Raw genomic sequence first — 23,872 nt, 5'->3', positions numbered from 1 at the left:
AAGCTTTTTTGTTGCTGGATCTTTCTGAAAACCAAAGGCTGGGGTTTGCCTGGCTCTTCCCTGACATCTCCCAAGGCACAGCAGTGTTCCTGCCTTTCCCAGCCCCCCCAGGAGCTCATCTATTTCATGGCTTCACTGAGCTCTGCCCTTGGTGCAGCTGTGATACACCGAGGTGCATCTTATCTCTTTGTCACGGGTATGAAATCATTAGTCAATTAATTGCAGTTAACCTTTTTATTAAGGGGAGCAAAAAAAAATCATTTAACAGCAAAAGGCATTAAACACAGTCTTTTAATAGCTTTCCACCGCTGCTGATAAGGGATTACACATTTTCTGTTTGTCTTCTTGTTATTGGTGCTTCTACAGATGCTAATAAGAAATTCTATGACCCGAGACAGCGCCATCTCATATCATGTCTTTCTTTTCCTGATTTCCCTGTTTAAGAGTTACACTCATCTTTTCTCTTGTGTCTATGTGCTGCTTGGTCTTGGGTCAATGAAGAACTCAGTAACCAGACCCACTCACCTTTTTCCTAAACTTCGCATACCTCCTACTCTCTGGGACAGTTGGCAGTTTTCTTTTTAAGAGCATTTCTTTAAAAAACAGCTGTCTACTCAATTTTGAGTTTAACTGCCTTCCATGAGATCTAACTACCAGTTTCCTGAGTCTACCAAAATCTGCTTCCTCAAAGGTCATCTTATCTTGCTGCTCTCCCTTACGAAATGAGGCAGTTTCATCCTGCTCCAGCCCCTTGCATACTGTGCTTTCCTTGGCTGAAAACACAGATAACATTCCCTCTCACAACGACCTTCTGTATTAAAACGAGGTGCTGCATGTTCTGCCTCTTTCATGGAAACATTCTGTGCTTTACTCAGTCTCTTTGGGATTGGTTATATTCTATTTTTTTCTTAGCTCACAGCTCATGATTTTAGCTGGGATAGAGTAGTTTTTACTCCTAGATACTGTGCTTTGAATTTGTGATGAAAACAGACATACTGATGCTTTAGTTATTGCTGAGCAGTGCTTACACAATGCAGAGGTCTCTTCTGCTTCCCCACTGCCCTGCCAGTGAGCGGGCTGGGGGTGCACAAGAGGTTGAGAGAAGAAACAGCTGGAACAGATGACCCCAACTGACCAAAGAGATATTCCAAACCATAGGGTGTCACACTCAGCAGAAAAATGGGGCATGGTTGTTCAGAGCTGCTATTTCTCCATTTCTTGGGATCTAGCTGGGCAGCAGTTTGTTGATGGTGAGCAACTGGGATTTTTGTTTGCATCACTTGCTTTTCTTAGTTTCATTTTGTTTTCTCCCTTTTATTTTTTTGTTGTGTTGCTGGTGTTTCTTTGGGGAGAGAATGGGGGCGGGTGGTTTGTGTGTTATAGTTGGTTGGTTTGCTGGTTTGTTCGGTTTTTAAGTATTATACCACCTTTATCTTGAAGTAAGATTTGTCACACTCTTACTCTTCTAATTCATGCCGCATCCCACTGGAGATGGGAGTGAGTGAATGGCTGTGTGATTTTTAGCTGCCTGCAGGAGCTAAGCCATGACACCTTGCCAACCAAATTCTCATTCATCTCATGTCTTGCTGCTGAACCTTCAGTTTGCTCACGTGTCTAAGTCACACATGATTAAATGTAATTAGTCCTGAAAAATTTATACTCAAGCAAGGAATTGAATTGGAAGCAGCAGAATGACTGTGATGGAAGTGCTTGTTTAATGTATCAAGAGCAAGGTCACAGAGAGTCCTTGCTTGTCTGCATAGATAGATACAGACACGGCCTCTTTGCAGGTTACGTGGCAGGGTTATTGAATCCCTAGAGCTGGCTCACAACTTGGAAATGTGTGTGGGAGGGGTGTGCACAAGTCTTTCTGTACCTTTCAGTATCTTCATGTCCTTCATGCAGATGAGCGTGCTTCTCTGGCTGTTGACCATGAGGTGCACGGTGCAGCTGTCAAGGAAGAGGATGAGAACAAGGTTTTCTTTTCAGGTCTTCTGAAAGTGTCCGGGTACAACTGCGGTCCCTGCAATCCGTCCTGGCAGACATGAGGGACAAGCCATTTCAGAAACACAGAAGAACATGGACCTTAGATGATGCCTTTGGCATGTCAGCATCCAGACTGTCCCTCTTGTAGCAGAAAGGCTCAGTCTTGCAGATCCTAACAAAAAGCAAAGCCAAGCTTCAGGCTTCCTCCACTGAGGAAGCAGGTGTTAGTTGGCCAGGTGTTATCAACTATCTGCTCAATGGCTCACAGGAGAGCCTGGTGTAGTATCTCCAGATCAGGTTTTAGAATCTGTGCCTGCAGTTCTTCAGTAACTTTAAGAGGATCAGAGATTTCAGAAATAGGTGCTTTGTCTCCTTGGTTAGCGTAAGTTAGCAAGAAGCTTTTTTGCAGAGGATGCTTTTCAGCTGAGGTATCATTACTCTGAGCCTTAAAATCAATTGAGAACTTTCCTCTGACACCAGAGGCCATGCCACTGTTTTGTAGCATGTTGAAATCTTTGCTGTTCATTTTCTGCCACTCTAGCACCAGAGCACATGTAGTGCTGGTATCCATCTCAGAACAAGCGTTATGGTTTGACTTAATGGATTTTGTTTAGACAGATGAGCTTCTGTGACGGGCCAGTTGTATACATTGAAAAGGCTTCTGGAGGAAAGAGGATGCAGGAGGAGTTTCAGTAGGTCTCACCTATTTTCACCTCTTTCCTGAAGGGTTTAATTTGCGCAGCCTGACATATACGAGGGAAGTGGATATAAATTAAAATGTGATTATAGGTTTGTAAATGCACAGAGTGATTTTCTTCATTAACTCAAAAAAAAAAATAAATTAAAGAGCAGAAATGTATTTGTCATTTAAGTATTAACTAAACCTCATCTAGCTAGTAGAACCTTTCTGCAGCAGTATTTTTTTTTGTGAGATACTTCCAGTCTTGACCTTAATTGGCAGTGAGTTTCTGCTTGCTGCCATGGAGATTTGTCCAATAGTGCAAGCTGCTGGTGGACAAGATCTATTTTGTTTAGCTCCAGCATTCTCTCACATAAGAGGATACAATCTTAGACACAACACCTTTAAAATCAATGCACAGTTTTAATAAAAATGGTCTTAAACAAAGATTTTACAAACAATATTGTACTTTGCTTGCAAAATGATTTGACTTTAGCAATTGATCCTAGCCTACACCATTCTCTGCTGTAGCAGAATACAGGCCAGTAGCTTTGCCACAACTTTTAATAAAGATGTAACACAGAAAAAAAAAAAAATCACAGGCTTATCTGATACACATTAAAACCTTCATAGAACCACTGTAATTGTAAAATGCTAAATAATCTCCAGAACACAGTTGCATTTACAGTAGAAGGAAACAAAAAGTTTAAATTTCTATCATGAGAGGAATTAACGAGTTAACTTTGAATTAACTGCTGCTTCTCCAATGGTTGTAGTCTCCTAGGAGTAGCCTTGATTTTACAGACTTGATTTTGTTGAAAGAATACATACGCACACACATTACTGGCATGTCAATCACACAACTCTAAGGTGTTTTTTAGACTTCCTAAATATTAAAAATACACAGTGAGTTTTGCCTCCATAACTGAAGAGGTTCTACTACTTAACTTACCAAAAAGAAATGTAATAAAGATGAGTTCAGTGAGCCCCTGTTCAGCATCACAAAAATTAAACTTTCTGTGTCCTTTTAGCTAGTAAAATAATAAATTGAAGAATAAAATTACTTTTTGTCCTTCTCTAGGCTGTACCTACTACATTTATGATGCATGTATTTAGATGTAATCACATAGTCCCAAGATTAATCAAGAATAATTAAAAATAATTATGTCAATTGTCAACAAGTTATTTGAATAACTGATTTCATATATAGGAGGAGTGAGGCCTTCTGTAGAACTAGATTGTAAATTGAATTTTTTATTTTACTTTATCTGATGAGTGGTTTTTTTGTTTTGTTTTGTTTTCACTTCTGGTTTAAGGGATTCTTTCTAGGTCCAGAATTATGATAACAAAAGATTCAGCAGTATAAAACTGCGTGGGGAAAAAAAGCATAAGAGTAGGAAAAAAAAAAAAAAAATCCATTTCTCTATATTTCTCTGTACAGGTTTATCAAATCCCTTTTTTTTGCTAAAATTAGCTGAAGAAAATTACAAGAAATTTCAGTAGCAAAATCCCTGGTATCACTATGTGAAATCCTGCACACTAGAAATGAAACCAGTGGTATCAATGCTCCAGGAGCAGAATTTTGTAGAATGAATCACCATGCTAAGAGCTTCCAAGTTTGGTTCTCAAAAAGACTGAACACTTGCAAGCTTGGTTTCAAGGACCCAGAAGTTCTGGAACAGAGTTAGATTCTGGGCTGAGACCTCCTGTGTGCCTCTCCCCTCTCTTCAACTTGCAAATCCTCCTCTCAGGAGGTTCATCACTCCCCTCTGGTTTCACCTGCCTTTCCTTCACAAGCATGGATCTGACTTGGTGCACCTCATACAGAAATTAAACTAGGATTAGCATTTGGATTCCAGCCTGTCTCACAGAGTTTGCACAATTCAGCTTTGCAGTTTGGACTCAAACCCGTATGCAGTGGGAGCTATATTTTTGTTGCAGTGGGTTTGTTTGGGTTGCGTGTTTTGTTGGTTTTGTTTGTTTGTTTGTTTTGGGTTTTTTGTAGTTTATTGTTTTGTTGCTTTTTTTCTTTCTTTTTTTTTTCTTTTTTTTTTTTTTTTTCCCCCCTACTTCCAACAGATAGTTCAAAAGACATGACATTTCCCATTGGAATGTATTTCTCAGAGTATGCCTGAAGAACTGAGCAAAAGCCTTTGAAGAACTTTTTCCAAGAAAATGCAACATAATTTTTTGTATTTTCAACTTTAGCACACAGTAGAATTAACATGTTGAATTCATTGAAGCAGAAGATAAGAGAGGCCAAGGTTTCATCTATGTAGAACATCTGTAGTTATAAAGAAACAATCCTCCCCAAAATGATCCTCAGTGATATTTTCTATAATTTAGATACTGACTGACAGGTGTCAGTGAGAAGCTTCCACGGGGTGGAAGAAATCCCAGCTGTGGCACCAGTCTCTGAAGCACCTGGTGAAGCACCAGCTCTGTGAGAGAGCAGCTACAGGGTGAAATGGACCACTTGGGTAAATATTAAGTTTACAAGTCTAGGTCCAGTTGAAATTCCCTTGCAAGTGCACGTGAGATACCTGCAGCTTCTCCTTACTTCTGCTGCTGTTAGCAAAGATGGTTAGACAGATCTATGCTACAATGTTGTGAGAGTATTCTACTCCCTCTCCCTTCCTCTGCAGACAAACACAGAGATTTAAGTTGTTCTTCCAATATTGTAATATTTTCACATTCACCTTCTGTGACTTCCCTATAAGAGAGGCAGCTTTGCAGAGCATTCATTGTATAAGCCAATGATCTTTAAAAATGGATGTCAGAAGTCAGACCCCTGAACAGGCAGCCTGCATTGCAAACATCTGAGCTCCTACCATTTCTCTTGCCTTCAGGAGCACTTAAATCCTATCAAACTTGAATTATTCAGTGAGATGTTTTCTATTGACCTGGTAAGGTTACAATAGGTACTTTAGTTTAGAAATCTGGGTTGCTTCCCAAGTGATATACGGTAAATTACTACTAACAAAATTAACTTACATTGTCAGCAATCAGATAGCACTTTCATTTATAAGTATAGCATTTTACAGTAGCATTATATTTACCAAAGTAGAATTGCACCCAGTATATTAAGATTCCACACAGACTACACAAAATTCTTCCTCATTCCAGCAGCACCCCTATTAATGCTTTCTTGTATCCCAGCTGAGAATTGATGGAATAACAAACTTAGTCTTTGTTTTCCCAACCTACTGTGGGAGATTGAAATGCTATTGTTAGTGAGTGGCTTAAATATTGTTGTGACTTTTTGCCCCTCATGGCAAAATTGTATAAAGAAGTTCTGACCTCCTAAGCCCACACCTTCCTGCCTAAGAGAATTTGAGATAAAACAAAGGTGACACCCTTGCCCAATTATCTCAGGCCTAGAAAGTAGTAAACAGGGCTGAAGAAGAACAACGTATCCTCAAGAAAGGCAAACCCAGCAGCTGTCCTGAAAATCGATTCTGGCTGGGTTTGGGGTGGGCGAGGCCATAGCCCAGGGACCCATCTGCTGGGGCCAGGTCTGCGCACACTTCCCCCAAACCAAGGGGGGAGGAGAGTTTTGGGGCTGTGGCGTACCCTTGGTCAGAGAGAGTGAACACCCATCCTCCCTTACACAAGGAGGCTCTGCTGTAAAAGCTCCCACCCCGGGAAGGCCACATCCATGGGACATTCACGCAAAGGGGCATCTGAGGGGGTGTCAGAATCCATCAAAGACCCCTGAAGTGCCCCTCAGACTGATTCCTGAGGCCTTGCACCACAGGACTGCACAGGAAGGATCCAAGAGATGCAACAGATCCAGAGTCTGCTGTGAGAGATTGTGTGAAACTTGCCATCTCCCTGAGGAGGTGCCTGGGCATTTCTACCTGGCCCAAATGTATATTAATCCATTGGATTCTATGTTTTGAGGGACCCTCACCACCAAGAATACGAGAGGAAAATGCAGACTTTTTGTCATGAAGCTGTCTATTGGCTCCTACAGTTTGTGTCAAGATACCCATAAAAATAATCCTTTTTAAAAAAACCCAATGCAGTAAGCTGATGAATAACAAAACTTCTGAGGCTCAGATTTAAAGTAAATTTTAACTAAAGTACATGTAATGATTCACCTCAACAAATACGACTTGAAAGAAATTCTTCAAGATATTTACTTGCAATTTTTTTTGTCTTTCCTTTATTAAATTCTGTTACAAGTTCTCTTATCATTCTCATCAACAACAATTAAAGGAGATTTATTTTCATCAGAATTCTGTTCCACCTGAAATCCGTTGTTTAGAAGTGGTGTTTGCATCCTCGCTGAATTCCTGCTGTGGGAAAGTAACCCAGAATCAATACTTGTACTACACCGGCTTTCATCCTGAAGAGTTGAGGTCTTCAGGCTCTCAGCTTCCAGTTCTGCCACTAAACTGCAATGGCTATTGCTGCAGTGGTCTGAATGCAAAATACCAAGTATTTCTGAAGGTTCTAACTGACATTATCATCTCACAGTTTTTTTTCCCTTAAAGCAAACTTTCTCTCCCTTGAGAGGTGCTAAGAAAAATGCTTCTTTAAAAGTATGTGCTGTAGCAACTGCTTGAACCTTACTCTGGGAGCCCAATAGAAGGTGAATGCTGGTAAAGTAATAGAGAGCTAAGAGCACAAGCTTGGTCAGAATCTGTGTCAAGAGCTGTGATAAACAGACCAATTTTTTGTTGTTGTTGTTGTTTTTTTCCCCAAAGTTTGTGCCAGCAGGGAGTCATTTGATTATAATGCCTCCAAATTTCATCCCAGTTCTTCTACCTTTATTTATAATGGTAGCACTTATTGGAAGACTGACAACCCCTCATGGAAGAAAAATATCTGTCATCTTAGAGCATCTATAGTTCAAGAAAGTTGCATTTTTAGAAGATTGTTGTGGACTGTAAGGTGCAAGCACCTTAAAAGTGGTTCTAGGGAAGTCTAAAGGCCTTTCCATGTAAATGTGCAAGAAGCCATTAGTGAACACAGCACTCTTATGCACTTTTCATTGGAATTCTGAAGTCGAATTCAGCATTACTAAGTATTACTGCAAAATGAAATGCAGACGGAAGTTTGGTGCTACAGCTTGGTTTTTCAAATGTGGCAAGTTTTGTTATTACGATTAACATGGTCTTATTTTCAGGACTGCTGCTGATTTTGATGTCTCAGAATGGATTTAACAATCTGCTTTAGGCTTAAGGCTTCAATTCTCCTAAAGGCAAATAGGGCAGAACTAAAACAAAGGCTGACTTCCTTTTCTCGTCAAATGTATGGAGGCTGATCCTCCCCATGATGGGCTGGAGCACTGCAGGGTTGTCGCTAGAAGTGGAAGAAGTTGTTGTGTTGTGAAAGATCATGTACCACATTCTTAAATACCAAGAGAAAAAGACACTCAGGAGCCAAAAGGCTGCTGCATGGTCACTGGGTCTTGCGTCTCCTGACGTAAATCTTGCAGAAGGAAGAGAGCAGAAGGAAATCTCCTGCTGTGGTTCCCCCTGTGATGGTAGTTGCCTCCTTGTAGGATGCGGAACAGATAATTCCATAAACTCTGTAGATCACCAGGAGCTGATAGGAGACCTGAAAATCTAGAGAAAATAATTACATTAACACTGCTAATGAGAACAAACCAGGAACAGCACACCTAGTATGGCTACAGCGCTTAAGTAATAATTCATTTCCTGCTGGACTTTGGATCACTTCATCCACTTTTCTCCTGGGCAAAGTAGGGGTATACTTTACTCCAGAAAAAGCCCAAAAACATTATGGATGAGACTCCAGCAGGTTTGGCTCCTTGTGCATCACACAGTCCTCTGATGCCATCCCAGCTGCCTACACTCCCTCAAGCACTCTTGTTTGTCCTTCTGCCCCATGCAAAGCTATGCAGCACATCCTCAGTTTCAGGTTATAGAAACAGTGTTCTGGTGACCTACAACACCAATATGAGGTACTTTGAATTGAAAAAAAGAAAGTAAAAAGGAGTGTAGTCAGGTTTAAAGCCACGAGACATTGCATAGGATCTAGGAAGTGTTTCCAGCCAAAGGCTCGTGAGTATAGTCAACTCTGTTCTGCTTTGCACTGTGGTGTGCCCTAAGCCATGTAGGTAAGAGCCATCTGGTGCTCCTTGGCCTCAAGACCATATGTTTCCTCTCTGGCTGTCTTCCACTTGGTAGTGTAGACAGAGATTGTGAAACCTAGAGCTGCCACAAAGGTGCCATCATGTCAGCTCCACCCACAGGCCACAATTTCCACAAGACTTTGCAGTCCAAAAAAGCAGGAATTGTCCTACTTTCCTGTTTGTGGGCCTACCTGAAACAAATAAAACCTTTCCCTAGTTAAATTTACAAGCTGGAAGAGGTAGCAAATGACACCAGCCATTTTCCTCCCATGTGAAACCTAGAATTTTTGTGAGCCAGAGTCCAGAATTTCAGACTCTCTTTCCTATGACACCAAAATGGCATCCTGTAGTAAATGCCAGTGCAGAATTCTGTTGTACAAGAAGTTCTTAGCTATCCATAAGAAAATTTAAAAGGGTAAAACCGCATTGACATTATGTCAGCAGGGTTAGAATACCATGGAATTACATGTAAAAATTATGGAACAAATATTACACTGAGTTCCACTACTTCTTTTTAAAGGTTGAGGTTATGGTGATGGTGAGGGAATAGTGTTCCTATGGAGATGACACCACGTTCCTTACAACCCCTCCATTTGCAGTGTCTCTCCTCCAGGACATCACTGAAACTCATTCCCAGAAAGAAGTCTATGTCATTTTTATCCATATTTCTCCAGAAAAGTAGAGCAAAAAAAATGGAAGACAGGATTTCTCCTTTGTTTCTCAAGATTTTTTAATTTTTTTTTCTTTTTAACTCTTTTTGGTATTTTTAAACCTGTTTTGCCACCTTCATGGGAAAGACACCCACTGCATGGAGGACAGGTACAACATGGAGAGCTGCAATGCAGACCAGCCTCGCTATTCAAGCAGCTTTGACTGCTGGAATCACCTCTAGGCACATGTGCAAGCTCCCCATCCAAACTCCAGCTGAGCACTCACCTCTGTTTTTCCAGCCACATGCATTTACATCATGCGGAAATGCTTCTGTGCTGAGCAGCCTCCTCCTTTGAAGGTAGCTCAGGTGCTGGGAAGAGTCTTTGTATGCCAGCAAGCCCTGGGAAGAACCCATCTCCATGCCCAACACTTGCTGATGCTCAAACAACTTCATTTCAGACTGCAGCAGGTACCACATAACTCTGTGTACATTGCACAGAGCACACATATATGACAGAGAACTGGAGACAAAGGCTCTAGGCTGAGAATAGCAGCACATCTCACCTCAGCTGCTGAAACAGATAGAAGCAATTTTCAACAAATACCAGCCTGGACAGGGATTTAACCTTCATTATGATAAGTCCTGTATCTTCTCAGCAAGCTTCTGAATAATTTAGTGCCCTGGTTCTTTCTGTCATTTCACTTAAGATATTCAGCTTTTGTGGAATACAGAAATGAGAAACTATGTTTTCAGTTCAAAGATGTTATTTTTTTCTTTTCTGAAATGAAAGTGAATGAGAAACCAAGAAAGTATAACTGAAGAATCTGTTTGGGGTGAGGTACTTTGTGTTGTCTTTCTAGGCCTCCCACAGACAACTGCACGTGACTCAGAAAGATGCCCAGATATTCACTTCATGGAAAAAGTAAAGGATAAAACAGAGATCTTGAGTGGCGTATTTTCTTTTGCAAGCATGAGGTCTTTTGTTTTTTGGTAGCAACTATTCATTCATTTGAGGTTTAACGTCCCCCAGATGCCAAAAAAGAAAGAAAAAACAGTCCCCAATGAGCGACAGTTTCTCTGTGAAGTACTTAGGCTGCATATCAGAATGTTCAGAGGATATTAATACAGAAAAATTAGAAAGCAGAGTTTCAGGAGAAGTGAAGATCAACATTTCAATAGGGCCAGTGAACCAAACTGGCAGTGCACTCAGCAGAGTAATTTTGTCCTCATCAAAGCATTCAGTATCAACAGCAATCTATTTTTCTGAAGCAATTAAGCAGTATCCAAAATATCTCTTATTATAAAAACAATTTTTTTTTTTTTCTGAGAAGCAAGAATCCTCTGGCTTTTGTCAACTCTAATGTTTATTACTGTGTTTCCTCTTTGCTGATTGATAGCTCACAGAAACATGAGAAGTGGTGAGAAGGAAGGTGAATTTTTAGCAATTTGAAAAGAAGGTCTGTGAGTCTGTAACTCCTAAAAAGAGGGGAAGAAGAGATACAGAAACACTTCAGAGCATGGTGAGAAATCCATCAGACACAGATTTTGCTTAAGTCGTGTACTACTGTGGCAAGTGTTTCAATAGACAACAGCTTAAGGACACGGCTATTCTGTATTCTGTTTGATTGGAAATGCTAAAAAAGAAAACCAAGCTGGATTATACCCAGCATTCCTGAGAATAACTGGAGACGTGGGCAGAACTCAAAACCACACATATATATGTGCATAAATATACGCAGAAATTATATCTCTCTTTGATTTTAAAAGCTTTTCTCCAGGAGCATGAAGAGTCAGTAAAAGACTCTTAAAACCATATAAATCTCCTGGACTTGAAGACCTGACTTTTCAGCATCTCAGTGCTTATAATAAAATTTTCAGTTCTGGGTTTAATGAAAATATTCCCTCTGGTTCAATACACTGCCAGAAAACATGAATTTCATTTTGTGTCTTAACAGCAGAGAGAAGGAGAAAAAAGCAAATGGCTAGAAGAGAGAGTGAAATCTGTAAGATAGTCTGGAGATGGCAAGTTGAAATTCATCCCAAACAGAAAGGGTTCAAGGTTCTTCTACCAGGCACTGACCTTTTGATAGTCTTTCCAAAATGGTGATATACTTCAAGTGGGCATTGATGGGGTTTCCAGGTTCTCTAGGAGCCTGCTGGCAGAGATTTGCCTTGGCTTGAAGATGCCTTCATACTCTGTGATCATAATCCACCAAATTGCCATAGAGCAACTGCACACCTGCAGGTGATGCAATGTCTAAGCCAGAGTCCTGTGAGCCCTTTAAATTATTTTCAGTCTTTCAGCAGTATTAGGTGTTTAAATACCTTATAAAATAGCCATGTGTCATTAACCACATTAAGCATGTGACCACCTCTCCTGATTTGGTCTCTGGTTTGGTTCCTTCCCTTGGATCCACAAGAAAGGTGAACAACCACGGCTGAGATTTGTGTAGCCAGAGCCAGTTTTAAAATCATAGAATAGTCTGGGTTATAAGGGACCTTTAAAGGTCCTATAATTGCAAACCCCCTTCAATGAACAGTGACATCTTCAACTAGATCAGGTTGTTCAGAGCTCCATCCCTCCTGGCCTTCAGTGTTTCCAGGGACGGAGCATTCCCCAGCTTTTTGTGCAATTTGTTCAAGTGTTCTACCACCTTTCTTGTGAAAAAATTTATTACTTATATTTAGTCTAAATCTAATCCATTTTAGTTTAAAACCTTTACCCTTTGCCATGTTACAACAGGTCTTACTAAAATACCCATCCCCATCTTTCTCATAGCCTCTTTAGATGCTGGAAGGCTGCAATAAACTCACCCCAGAGTTGTCTGTTCTCCTGAACATCCCCAGCTCTCTCCGCCTGGTTTTATAGATGTGCATTTTTGTGTCCCTCCTCTGAATCCCTTCCAACACGTCCATGTCTTTCCCAGGCTGAGGTCTCTAGAGCTGGATGCAGTTCCCCATATGGGGTCTCATGAGAGCAGAGTTGAGAAGGAGACCCAGTGGAGGATGAAGAGGCATTTCCCTGACATTGTATTTGTTTAACTCGTCTCTGCTTTTCCTGAAAATGCCCTTTGAATGACAACATGAAAGTCTCTATCCAGCTCTCTGTTAAAGATGCTGTCAGAAGTGCAAACACAAATCTACAAAAAGGCTCACTTGGGGTGTCTGACATTGTTGAACAGATTCCTTTTTATGCTGCCTGATTTGCTCTTTGGAGCAGGACTGTGTTGAATCGGATCAGACAAAAACAGAAGTCCTAATAGCAGACAGATTTGTAAGAATGGAGTGGGGCAATACAGCATTGGTTGGGAGCATATATTTTGCAGGAAGATGGTTAAAGAAAATAACAGAAATTCCATCCATCCAGTTTGGTCCCAGAGCCACGTATAGGTGCTACCAGGCAGCCAAGAGTGTGATCTCTGAAACCAGCCCTGGAGAATATGTTTTCGATGCTACGTGAAATATAGGTGTTTAAGATCACCTCCACTTGGTAAAGACCTCAGCTGGAATTCTTCAACTTCCTCTGAAACTTCCAAGCACAAGCTTTTGCTAAAATGAGAATTAAATGCTACAGATATCTGCTACACATTCTCTTCTCTGCTTTTGGTCCTTGCCGTAGTTGTCTCTTCAGTTTTAAAACGTGGTTATCTAAACCTTTTCTCTGTGTTCATTCTCACAGCAAGTATCCACTGAGCAAGGCTTTATACTGTTGACAAGATAAAAAATAATAATCAAAGAACCAGAATGAGAAAATAATTGCTAGTTGTGGACTTACATTCCATCAGCTCTGCCCTGTCAGTGTGAGACAGCTCTGACCACAGAAGCAATCAGCAATCACTGGTGAGTGAAAATGTCAAATTTAGCACATTTACTTTAAATATGAGACGATTTTAAAAGGTTTATTGGAAAAAAATATATAAACTAGGACATGAAAATGAAATAAACAGGGAGATTACTCTTTCCCTCACTCTTGACACATTAAGACCGTGGGACATTTAACAGCAGCAATCAAGCCTTGTCACAGATCCATGGGTGGTTATATATTTCCCTACTCTTATCCTTCCTTTCTCTTTCTTCCTTTATTTTCCCTTATACATGTTCTTAAGTGAGTGATATTTTTTTTTCTTCATATTGACACATTAGTATAGATAATGATAACCAAAATGGCTACATACTTGCTTTTCTTTGCAACCAAATTGTTCTAAAATAAACTGCATATGTGGGTGTGTGTGTGTATATATATGTATATGTGTGTGTATATATATGTATATGTATATGTATATGTGTGTGTGTGTGTGTGTGTGTATATATATAAAAAACAAACATTGATCAGAGTTTTTTCAGTCTAATTCACCCTAAGGAATCTATTAACCAAATCTGGGTTGCCCTCTCCCTTTCATGGGTGGATTGTAAGAAAGTATCTGTCTGCATTTAGTGTTTAACAGGGAACACGGCACTGAGCCTTGCTGCCAGCTGAACCTGGGGATGTAACGCGGCAGCAGCCCCACATATTCAACAATGGCTGTCAGATCTTAACATTAGCATGAAGCATTTCTTGGTCATGTAGTTTCTGGGCACTAGAAGAAGGATCATGGCTGTGACAAATTCTCTCTTGTTCTGCCAGGCAGGACTGCAGTAACCTGGCACATGAGGTTTTGGTGTTCTCCCTTGTCAGCTGTGCCGATGATGCCCTTCTCCCTGTTTCAGTGCAAGTTCTTCAGGAAGGGGGCTCCTGCAATTTTAAAGAGGTCTCAACCTCTGAAGTGCCAGTTTGGCTCCTAAATTGCTCAAAACAGCATGACAACAGTGAGCAACCACTTCCCAGAATTTTTGTCCCAGGTGTTAGGTTGCAAAACCTGAAGAATTACCTTGCCTTTTGGGAGTGGAGAGGAAGTTGTCACAACCATCATCCATCATTTAGCAGCAGCTAAATGCAGCTTCTGCAGCAGCTGTTGGTGTTCAGTCATCCTAATGTGTCTTTATGTTCAGATGCTGGTACCAGTGCCCCCACTGTCAGAGGCAGTTCCACCTCTCCACTGGGACTTATTCCTCCATGTATACACCACTTCTACCTTAGTCAAATCTCAGCTGAAACAATGTCAGAGTTAAAGCAGTTTGTTAATCATCTCATCTGCCAATAAACTGAGAGAGATTTGCAGTAAGGGTATTAGTAAGAACTTGGAGCTTGGCAAATTGGAAGCATTAAAGAAAAAAAATCCAAATCAAGAAAACTAATACAAAATAGCCCCAAACCCCTGTTTTCTGAGAAAATATACCTAAATTGTTATCTCAAGTAGAAATTAATTAAAATTTCTATTTTATTCTGTCCAATTCAAGCACTTTTGGTCACTGAAATTCTTGATACTGAAATCAATAGAGGAAGGTCATTCTCCCTCTCTCTCTCTCTCTCTCCCTCCTCCAATGTTATCAAGAGCAGACTAAAACAATCTTTCAAAAGATTCCCTTCATTTTTAAAACATAGGTTTGTCTTGTAGCAATCTTTCAGCACACTTACAGTCAGGATGATTAACGGCACAATTTGTTTCAGACCGACCATTGAATTAAAGAACTTAGTTATCAAATGTTTTGGGTTGCACCAGATAATGGAGCAAGAGAGTTGCAGTCACTTCGCTTCCATCACTGAACAGTACTAAATCACACACAGAAATCCATCCCAATTTAGAAGAGTGCTTAAGCTGAATGAAAAGTTTGATTCAATTGCCTCTGACATCAAGGATAGAAACCCTACAGAATGATCATTCTAACCACCAAAGCTCAGAATTCAAATGGGCTCAATGAACCTGCTTAAAAATGAATTAGGCTGCAAATTATTTGCATGAATTATTGAGGAAATAATTATGAATGGCAATTACACTGGAAAGAATTAGGCTTTGCTCACAGAGAACTCCTAAATTGAAAGAATATTCATAAGTCCCTTGTTAGAAATTGTTTACCCTACTCCAATGTAAACAAGTGGAATTAAATAAAATAATTACCAAATAAGTAAAATTAAATTAGTTTGAAAACATAATCTGAATTTTATTGATCTTAGTCACAATTAGTAAAAAACAAGCATATTATACACATCCACACATATGTATATATGCATATATATATTTTATATATATATGTATCTAATGTACATATAAACAGGATAGAAGAATAAACAAGACAGAGGACAAGACATAAGTATACATTTTGTTTTGCCTTAGTGAATAAATATTATTTGAAATGTTCTGTTTTTAGAAAGCCAAAACCATAAACACACTCATATTGTTCATGTGTTTGATCAAAATAACTTTTAAAGACAGATCTTGAGCAGACAGTACTTATTTAATTTGCTTAATCTTTGGGCAATTTATCCTTAATCATCAGATAATTTCCTAAATTTAACCAAATGATTTGTTTATTATTTTTCACAATTGCCTTTGTAAGAATTTGAGTTGTCTTTGTAAAGCAAAATTTTTCTGCTGCAGAAGTTAATTTATTGTGGGTTGTTTTTTTTTTTTTTCCCCCCCCACTGCACTGAAGTCAATAGAAAGTAAAGCTTCATTTATTGTTTGGAGCTCTGCAACTGACTAACTTTGATCATCTCATAAACACATGGGGCAAAAACTTTGTAACAAAAGTACAAGGAGAGAAAACCAGAAAGATTAAATGGAAATAGGTAGCTCACTACAGAGCAACTGGTTTCACGCATCAGTAGTCTTGGCAGGGGAGGGTGAACTTGAGCAATAGCTTTTTCCCATCTCTCCATCCCTGTTGCTTCCAACCTAACACAAATCAACCCTCCTAAATTTGTGTCAATGTAAACCCTTGGGACCAATGGACTCAGCTAAAAATAAAACCTCTCTTTTGGAGATTAATTAATAAAAACATTTAAATAGATTAAATTTACAGACTGAAGTTAGAGAAAAAGTCTGGCAGAGGCAGAATCCAGGAGAGGTGGAAGGCTGGGAAGTCCTGGTGCTGAACAGCTGCAAGCACAAAGGTTTGCCAGGAGGAGAGTCACTTGGGTAAAGCAGATGCTCAGTGAGCTAATTCTGCTTTGTGCTTATAAGGGCACTTCAGAAAAGCTTGGCAATTCCTCAGGAAAAGAAAATGACCATGAAAGGATTCCCTGAGAGGCTTCAGTGAGAAACAGACTAAGGCCCAGTTGTGGTGCAATGACTGAAGAGGAAAGTCATCAGAGATAATTAATATCCTGACCCGCAGAGTAGAAGACATGAATGATGTGATCACAGCATGACCCTCTCATATTCTCTCATTAAGAAATGATACATTGGCTTACACAGCACTAGAAGATCACAAATATTGCTATTTCACAGACAGAAGACCAAATAAAACACTCATTCTCTGACACTATGGAAGGCTAGTAAGAAGATTTATGACCCCTATTAAGTTTAGAACTGCTAAATAGAATGGTTCCTTCATTAGCATGAAAAAAAAAAAAAAAAAAAAGAAATTGCTAAGTGTATTTTCATTGTGGCGCCAGCAATGAGATTTTTTTTTTTTTTTCCTAAAACAAATACAATGTGGTTGAAGTGCTATTTATTTTATAGACATGGGATATGTAAAGATTATCCTAATTCTGGTCTTGTTCTCAGGAGATGGTTAATAAGATAATATACCAGTCCTGGACCAGAGGAGAATTGATACCTGGAGAAATCTTAGTGGATTTTCTCTCTGCATCAGTTGAGAGAGTCACTTCTAGTGCTGGTTTTTCTGTTCGTAGGAATGCTATTGTTTTGTGACAATTTTTCATTCTGTTTGGTTTTGCTATTTATTGTTCATTTTATTTATTTAGATGCTGATGGGGATCTAGGGGAGAAACAAGGCGCAGTTCATTATAAATAGGCAACCCTTGTTGTAAATATAAAGGCCTAAAGAATGACAAGCCAGTGGAAACTTTTCCAAAGAAGGAAAGCAAACATAGTTATTTCACCAGCTTCAGGAGATTCAGTGCCTGACAGCTGTCCCTCCAGGATGTTTATTAAATGGATAGTATTCTGAGAGCTGCCTGGATTTGCCAGCATGTTCCAGTTCTTGGCATTTCCAGAAATTTGAATAAAGTTGATATAGCACTTACTGATCATCAAAATGTCAAAACAGCTTTAGAGTGAACTAACTTGTGATCAATACTTTGTCAAGAAAGAACACGGCAATTATTCTGTCAGAGAAGAAAATTCCAGGAGATGTCTGAGAAGTGTAAATCATGTTATCAGCAAAACATATTTTCAGACAAAAATAAAAAGTATCTGTAAGGACAAGAAGTGGTGAGGTGATGGATGTCCAGACATACATATGTACAATGCTGCAGCGAAGAAGATAGGCTTTAAGAACCTTGTCCTTGTCAGGCGCAGGGTGATGAATCAGCTGTGGATGAGTCATGGCTTTCTCCCCAACCTTATTAAAGGTCAGTGTGCCAGCTTCTGTTGTGTGCTTCAAGTTGGTAAAAATCACTGTGAGAAAATCAAGCTTCAGCCACCATCTCAAGGGAAGGCAGAAGTCATTTGCATGGACTCTGGTACCTGCAGGAATAACTACATTTAGCAGGTACTGCTGGGTTCTGCAGTACCGGTAAGGTAAGGTGGCTGTGGGGGTTGGAGAGGCAGTTCAACTTCCACTCCTTTTCAAGGTTAATGCCTTTGCAGGCAAGCAAAACTTAGGGAAAGGAAACACTTCATTCTGTCACAGAACAGAATCTTTGCAAATTCGACAACCGCAGGAGCTTTTGTAAGATCACTTTCTGAAACTGTAGAAATTCACACGTTCTTTGCAAGTCCCTAAAAGGATGTGAAGTGCCATATTTGAAGTATAGTTGTTACAATCTACTTTTTTATGCTCAGAGGTGAAAGATGCTCAGGCCAGATACCATCAAAAATTATCTCTTCCAACAAGCATTGCATGTAAACTATCATGCAAAAAAGTTGAAGATGATCTTTGTGACGTGAATCCCCTGGGCTGAATCCGAAGTATTTGGACTGACAACTAGAGCAGAAAGGAATTTTTACAGCGGTAAGGTGATCCACTCCCTAGGACCCAAAGCAATCCTGCAGCGATCTCTGTTCCTGCCAAATCACTGAATGCACATTAGTAATGCATTCAAGGGCACTGAGATCAACAAGACAGAGCTAGAACTATATCTTGTAGGGACAAATTGTGTGCAAGATCACAGCAGTGAGGATTTGGAGGAAAGGGAAGGGAATAACGTGGTTCAAGCTATGCATACTGTGGAGGAGAAAGAGATCAGGGTAGGATAGGGGGGCTGAACGTGTGCATGTGAAAATGCAGCTCTCTATGTCTGAACTTGTCATCTAGGTACATCCCAGGTGTAATTAATTTGTCCTAAAGGACCTATCTAAACCAGACTACTTGACACATGTCCTGTAAGGGACTTTTCACCTGCTGCCCCAAGGGTAACCAAAGCTGTCAAATTCAGGTATAGATGACTGCAATGCAGATGTTTAACCAGCCAGGAATTCCCTTGCTCCTGTTTTAAGATAACCTATATCTTCATCAAAGGAGTGTTGTATTATTTGTCTGGTATACTTGGAGAGAAGTTATATTTCACTATGCAATATTTTAAGTTTTGGTGGTAATGTTGTAATAATTTTCCTTAATCACCAAAACAGAGCATTTTGTCATTGGTTACCAAGCTACAATTTGTTTTCTCTGAAGAAGGCTTCAGCCCAAAATGTTTTAAAAAATACACCATTACAGTTGGCAAAGTTAGATAAGGCCAATGCCTGAAACTTTTTACTTTTTAAATATTTTTTCACTATCTGCTAATAGCATGCACAGGCATTCAGAGAGGGAAGCTTTCTTTCCTGTTCAGACCACATTTTTTGTTATGGAGCCTGTTAGTCCATCTTTCTTCTTTGCCTGGAATGGGAAACAGCAGATCACTACCAAAATGCTAAAAAAATATACAGCAAGCCACCGTTTTCATGTGCATGATTAAAAGCAAATGAGAACCATTATTTATAAAATACAACAGAAACTTTACTCACTTTTAAAAACTCTTTGTTGTTGGGAGTTTGCAAGAAGCCCAGAGCATTTTTTTCTCCCTGTCCATTAACAGGTGGAAAAAAAAATAAGAAAATCTCTATCACTCACTTTTCAGCATGGAGTTATATCTTGTAGCCTCCTTAAAGGCACAAATGGGGAAATCAGGCATATGGAGCCTGCTACACAGATGTACTAAATGGAGGCTTTTTTCCAAGACCTTTGAGGACCGGAGAAAAGGTTTTGCAGTGAGAAACTTAACAGGATCAGATTGTTTAGTGTATCACAATTAGCATGACTGGTGGCTTGATGCCTGTGCCTGAGTACCTTTACAGGTAATAAAATCTAGATACAAAAGAAATTTTAAACCTAGTGGAGAAAGGCATATTTGGAAGAGTACATAGACATATTTGGGAGCTGCAGCTATACACATTACAATGAGAAATTATGAGAAAGTCAGGTATCATTATTTCACTTTCTGGTCCAATAAATGCAGAAATGAGCAGTCACTTGCAACTGGTGGGGAATGAACTGGAAATCCCTGCTGCAGGTGACTGAAATCCTACTTACAAACACAGGTGCTTTTCAGAAGGATTACACCAGATCCCTGTGCCCAGCTTTCCTTGATGTGAGCCTAGCTCTGCATTCTCTGCACAGTACCCATCCAGAAAGCCAGAAATTCTTACCTTCAGGACGTTTCTGCTCTCTACAAACAACAGTGTAGGTCATATACCTTCTTTGGGGTACTCACCGTTATTATAGGAATTTTCATCTCAAATTAGAGATACATCTCCAACAAGCTTAATAGACAAGGAGAGATAAGTCTAACTGTGCTCACCACAGGAAGGACATATCCGAAATGGGGAGGGGAAAGAGAAAAAAAAAAAGGGGATAAAGAACCTTTTTGTCTGAAGAGTCCACCTGCGTTTTTTCAGTGCTTACAATCTGCCTCAGCAGGAAACACTTCAGCATGAATCACAGATGTCAGTCTTTTGGTTGCTGCTGCTGTGTCTGCTCTCCTCTATGAGCTGAGGAGGGATTCAGGGATTTGCCAGCTACAGAAGAGGACCTGCTCAGCAGCACTGCTGTCAAATGGCCTGGTACTGTATTTTCCACAATTCTTGCAGGGTTTGATAGGAGCAAAAAGTTTTCCCCATGGTATCAGATTTTGGCCTGTGCCTCCAGATGACGACAGTAGGTGAAAACTCGTGTGGGGATGCTTTCAGTCAGTCATACCTCCTCCACTCCCTGGGAGCAAAGTCTAAGGGGTAACCTGAAAATGTACCCAAGAATGACCATATGAGGGAAAAACCAGGATCCCTGTCAATGTCAGGCATTCAGTCAATGTAACAATGTAATAATGTTCTTAATTTCCATTGTTCTTCTTAAAAAACATGAGAAGTTGACTAAAAGCTTAAGCAGATCTGGTTTTTCATGATTGGACTGGAACAAGGAAAGTCGTAGACATATAAATAAATACAGGAGTATACTGCCAAAATCTGAAATGTTCTTATTTCTGCAGTATTAGCATAAGATTACACAAAATCTTTGTCTTTTTAAAATAACTGGAGGTATTTTATTATTTCTACCTAAATTCCAGTGCTAGGGGCTTTAAAAAGACCACTTGGCATCACAGGCTTTGGAACATAATGTTAGATAATGCTGAATAGGAACAAAACACCTTGGTTAGTTGAAAAATTTTGGCATAAATTAAATTCTTAGCTTATCTACATGAATTCAGTACTAAGAGCCAAGTGCTCAAGAAGTCGCAGATTTAATGAGTAACATGGACACCAGTCTGAAGCGAAGGGACACATCACTAATGTGATGACCTCAGAAGCCCTTGTGAGTTACTTCAGCTGATGGTGAAAGTGGCTGAAGTGTTTTCCTACATTAAAATACATGACAGGACATGCCTCATAATGGCTTGTGTTACCAATAAGCGTGTTATGAACCTCATCAAAGACAGCTGTTGTTTTCCACACAAATTTCCCTTCCTTGATGGAGGGGAGCTCTGAAACTTGCTGGCTCTCAACTCCCAGCAGAAACAGCAATTCATTTAATACTAATGGCACAGAATATATTTAGATATATTTGTGTAAGTCAAAATGAAAACCCTTTCCTTTTTTTTTTTTTTTTTTTTTTAATTTCAGCTCAGAAAATTGAAGCCAGGCTCTAAGCCATGGCATGGTTGGTGGATAGTAAACCCTTTAGCAGGTATTCAGCTACTGTGATGCAAATGGTGCTGGTCTAGCAAATTTACGTGTTACTAATAACAAATATTTCTTGTTAAAGGCAACTTGCAGGAGATGAAGAGGATACAGGTTTACCACACTGGCCACCTCTAGATGTGATGAGAGCAGAAAGGCTGGAGCCTCACACTGCAGAATCTGAGATAATATTTAGATGTTTCCCTTCACAGATGTTAGAGGATCAGTAGCTCTATCATTACAACTTGTCTGTGCACAGTATCTGCAGGCAGGAGTACATTACAGGTTGTCACACAATTCCCTTACTGCATATACTCACATACAGAGATTGTTGTGTTGGGAAGACTTTATATTTTCAACATAATTAACATGATTCACTTGAAAATAGGCACTTTTCTTGTTTTACATCAATATCCTAAATCTGTTTTCTCCTAATTTTTTTCTGTTTTCTTCTCTTACATGGTCCAGTCTAACCTGATTTTTCCATAGCAAGACAGAATCATAGTATCATAGGATACCAAAATAGTTTGGATTGGAAAGGAACATCTAGTTCTAACATGGAACTTTCTCATGGTTAGGGAATCTTCCACTAAACCCTGAGTTGCTCAGAGTCCCAGTCCAGCCTGACCCTGAACACTTTCAGGGATGGAAAGTACACAACCTCTCCGGGCAACCTGTTCCAGTGACTCCCCAGCCTTATAGTAAAGAATTTCTTCCTAATATCTAATCTAAAGCCATTTCCCCTTGTTCAATCACTGCATGCCCTCCTGAAAAGTCTCTCTCCAGCGTTACCGTTCCTTTCTTTAGACACCAGAAAGTTGCCATTATGTCTCCCCAGCATGCTTTGGGTGGGATCCTTTGCTACCATTTGCTCAATTCTTTCTTCAAAGGCAAAATGGGGAATCATTCTCAGCGGGGGATTATTTACACCTTGGCCTGTGAGCCTCTGGGAGGATGTGGTGAGGCTGCTGACATGGCATTATTGCTTCCTACAGACGGCGACTTGGAATCACTGGGTAATGTTATAATACAGAAACTAAGGATTTGCTTGCCCCATTATTTTTCTTATCTGTATTCTGTTTTTCTCCATTCACTGGTGCTTTCTCACTCTCTTTAACTGTCTCTACCCTGTGATAATGTCTGCAGCCATGGTGACTATACAGTAGAAACAAATTATTAGATAATTGGAAAAGCAGGTACTTACACTTGAACGATGTGCAAAAACACTCTCTTGGGTGACTTAACATACAGGTCTTCACAGCAAAAGGTCTCCAAGCTAAAAATTTCTATTTCACTAAAAATTCATTTTTGAAACAGATAATTAAGCAGTGAGACATTCCAAAACATTTATTATTGTTCAATAATGCACAGCACAATACAGAAGAATTTTGGTGATAATTTGTTCTTGATAACCTTTCTGATTCTGGAGCCTCTGCTGAATTGTTTTCTGTCTTTTTTTTAATTATTATTTTAATACCTTTAAAAGTGCAGATTTCAGTGCAATACATGAACCATTTAAGCCCAAGATGACATTAGGTTGTAAAGCACAGAGTATACAAATATGCTTTATGAAAGGTACATGCTTGTGTTTCAGCTGTGAAAACCTGAAGCTGGTTGGTTTTCTTTTCCAGAATGAAACCTAACCCAGCAAGGTTTAATTGGAGATCTGTGGGACGAAGTCCCTGTGTTAAACTTCTGTTTCTCCCTGATTTATTTACATGGGTGCATATATGAATAGAGAAAAGCAGATTGTGATTCCATCCCATTAATGAAACTCTTCTGAAAAAATAACAGGGAAGGAAAAACATCACGGGTTTTCTTCTCATTACTCATGTGTAATTTTCTGAAAGCTGTGAAGGAGAAAAGGCAGTGTTGCTAATTGTTAAATGGGATATGATCCAAAAGCCAGAGCCAGTAGCCATTGGAGAAGGGTATATATTGGGGGTTTGGAGGATGTTTTTATAATCCAGGCACAGCTGGGAGGCAGGTAAGGCCACTGGTGATGCCATTTCCAATACAAAGCTGTCAGTATGGCATGTTTTCCAGTTGGTTCTCTGCAAGAATTACGTCATTATGTGGCCATTTCTTATCCCTAGGAGACTTGAGGACTTCAGATCAATACTTCCAGTAGGTGATTAGTGGGTATCAAGGATTAGGATTTGCAATTATCTAATTCAAATGTGGAAAAGCAATTGGAAGCAAGTGACCTCATGGGCTAAGATAACCAGATC

The 23,872-nt window shown here is 39.7% G+C and overlaps 1 long non-coding RNA gene across 1 annotated transcript; it reads right to left on the bottom strand.

The window, feature by feature from the left end:
• Nucleotides 1-19,224: 19,224 nt before the first annotated feature.
• Nucleotides 19,225-20,265, bottom strand: LOC120749684 (uncharacterized). The gene is made up of 3 exons (XR_005699732.2): nt 20,183-20,265; nt 19,437-19,493; nt 19,225-19,308 (listed from the first exon to the last, which is right to left on the bottom strand). It is a non-coding gene; the product is annotated as an uncharacterized LOC120749684 (long non-coding RNA).
• Nucleotides 20,266-23,872: the final 3,607 nt, after the last annotated feature.

The sequence above is a fragment of the Hirundo rustica genome, chromosome 2 (genome assembly GCF_015227805.2).
Source record: "Hirundo rustica isolate bHirRus1 chromosome 2, bHirRus1.pri.v3, whole genome shotgun sequence".
Lineage (NCBI taxonomy): Eukaryota > Metazoa > Chordata > Aves > Passeriformes > Hirundinidae > Hirundo > Hirundo rustica.
Note: the sequence above shows the minus strand (reverse complement) of the source record. Positions and strands in the feature narration are given on the sequence as shown.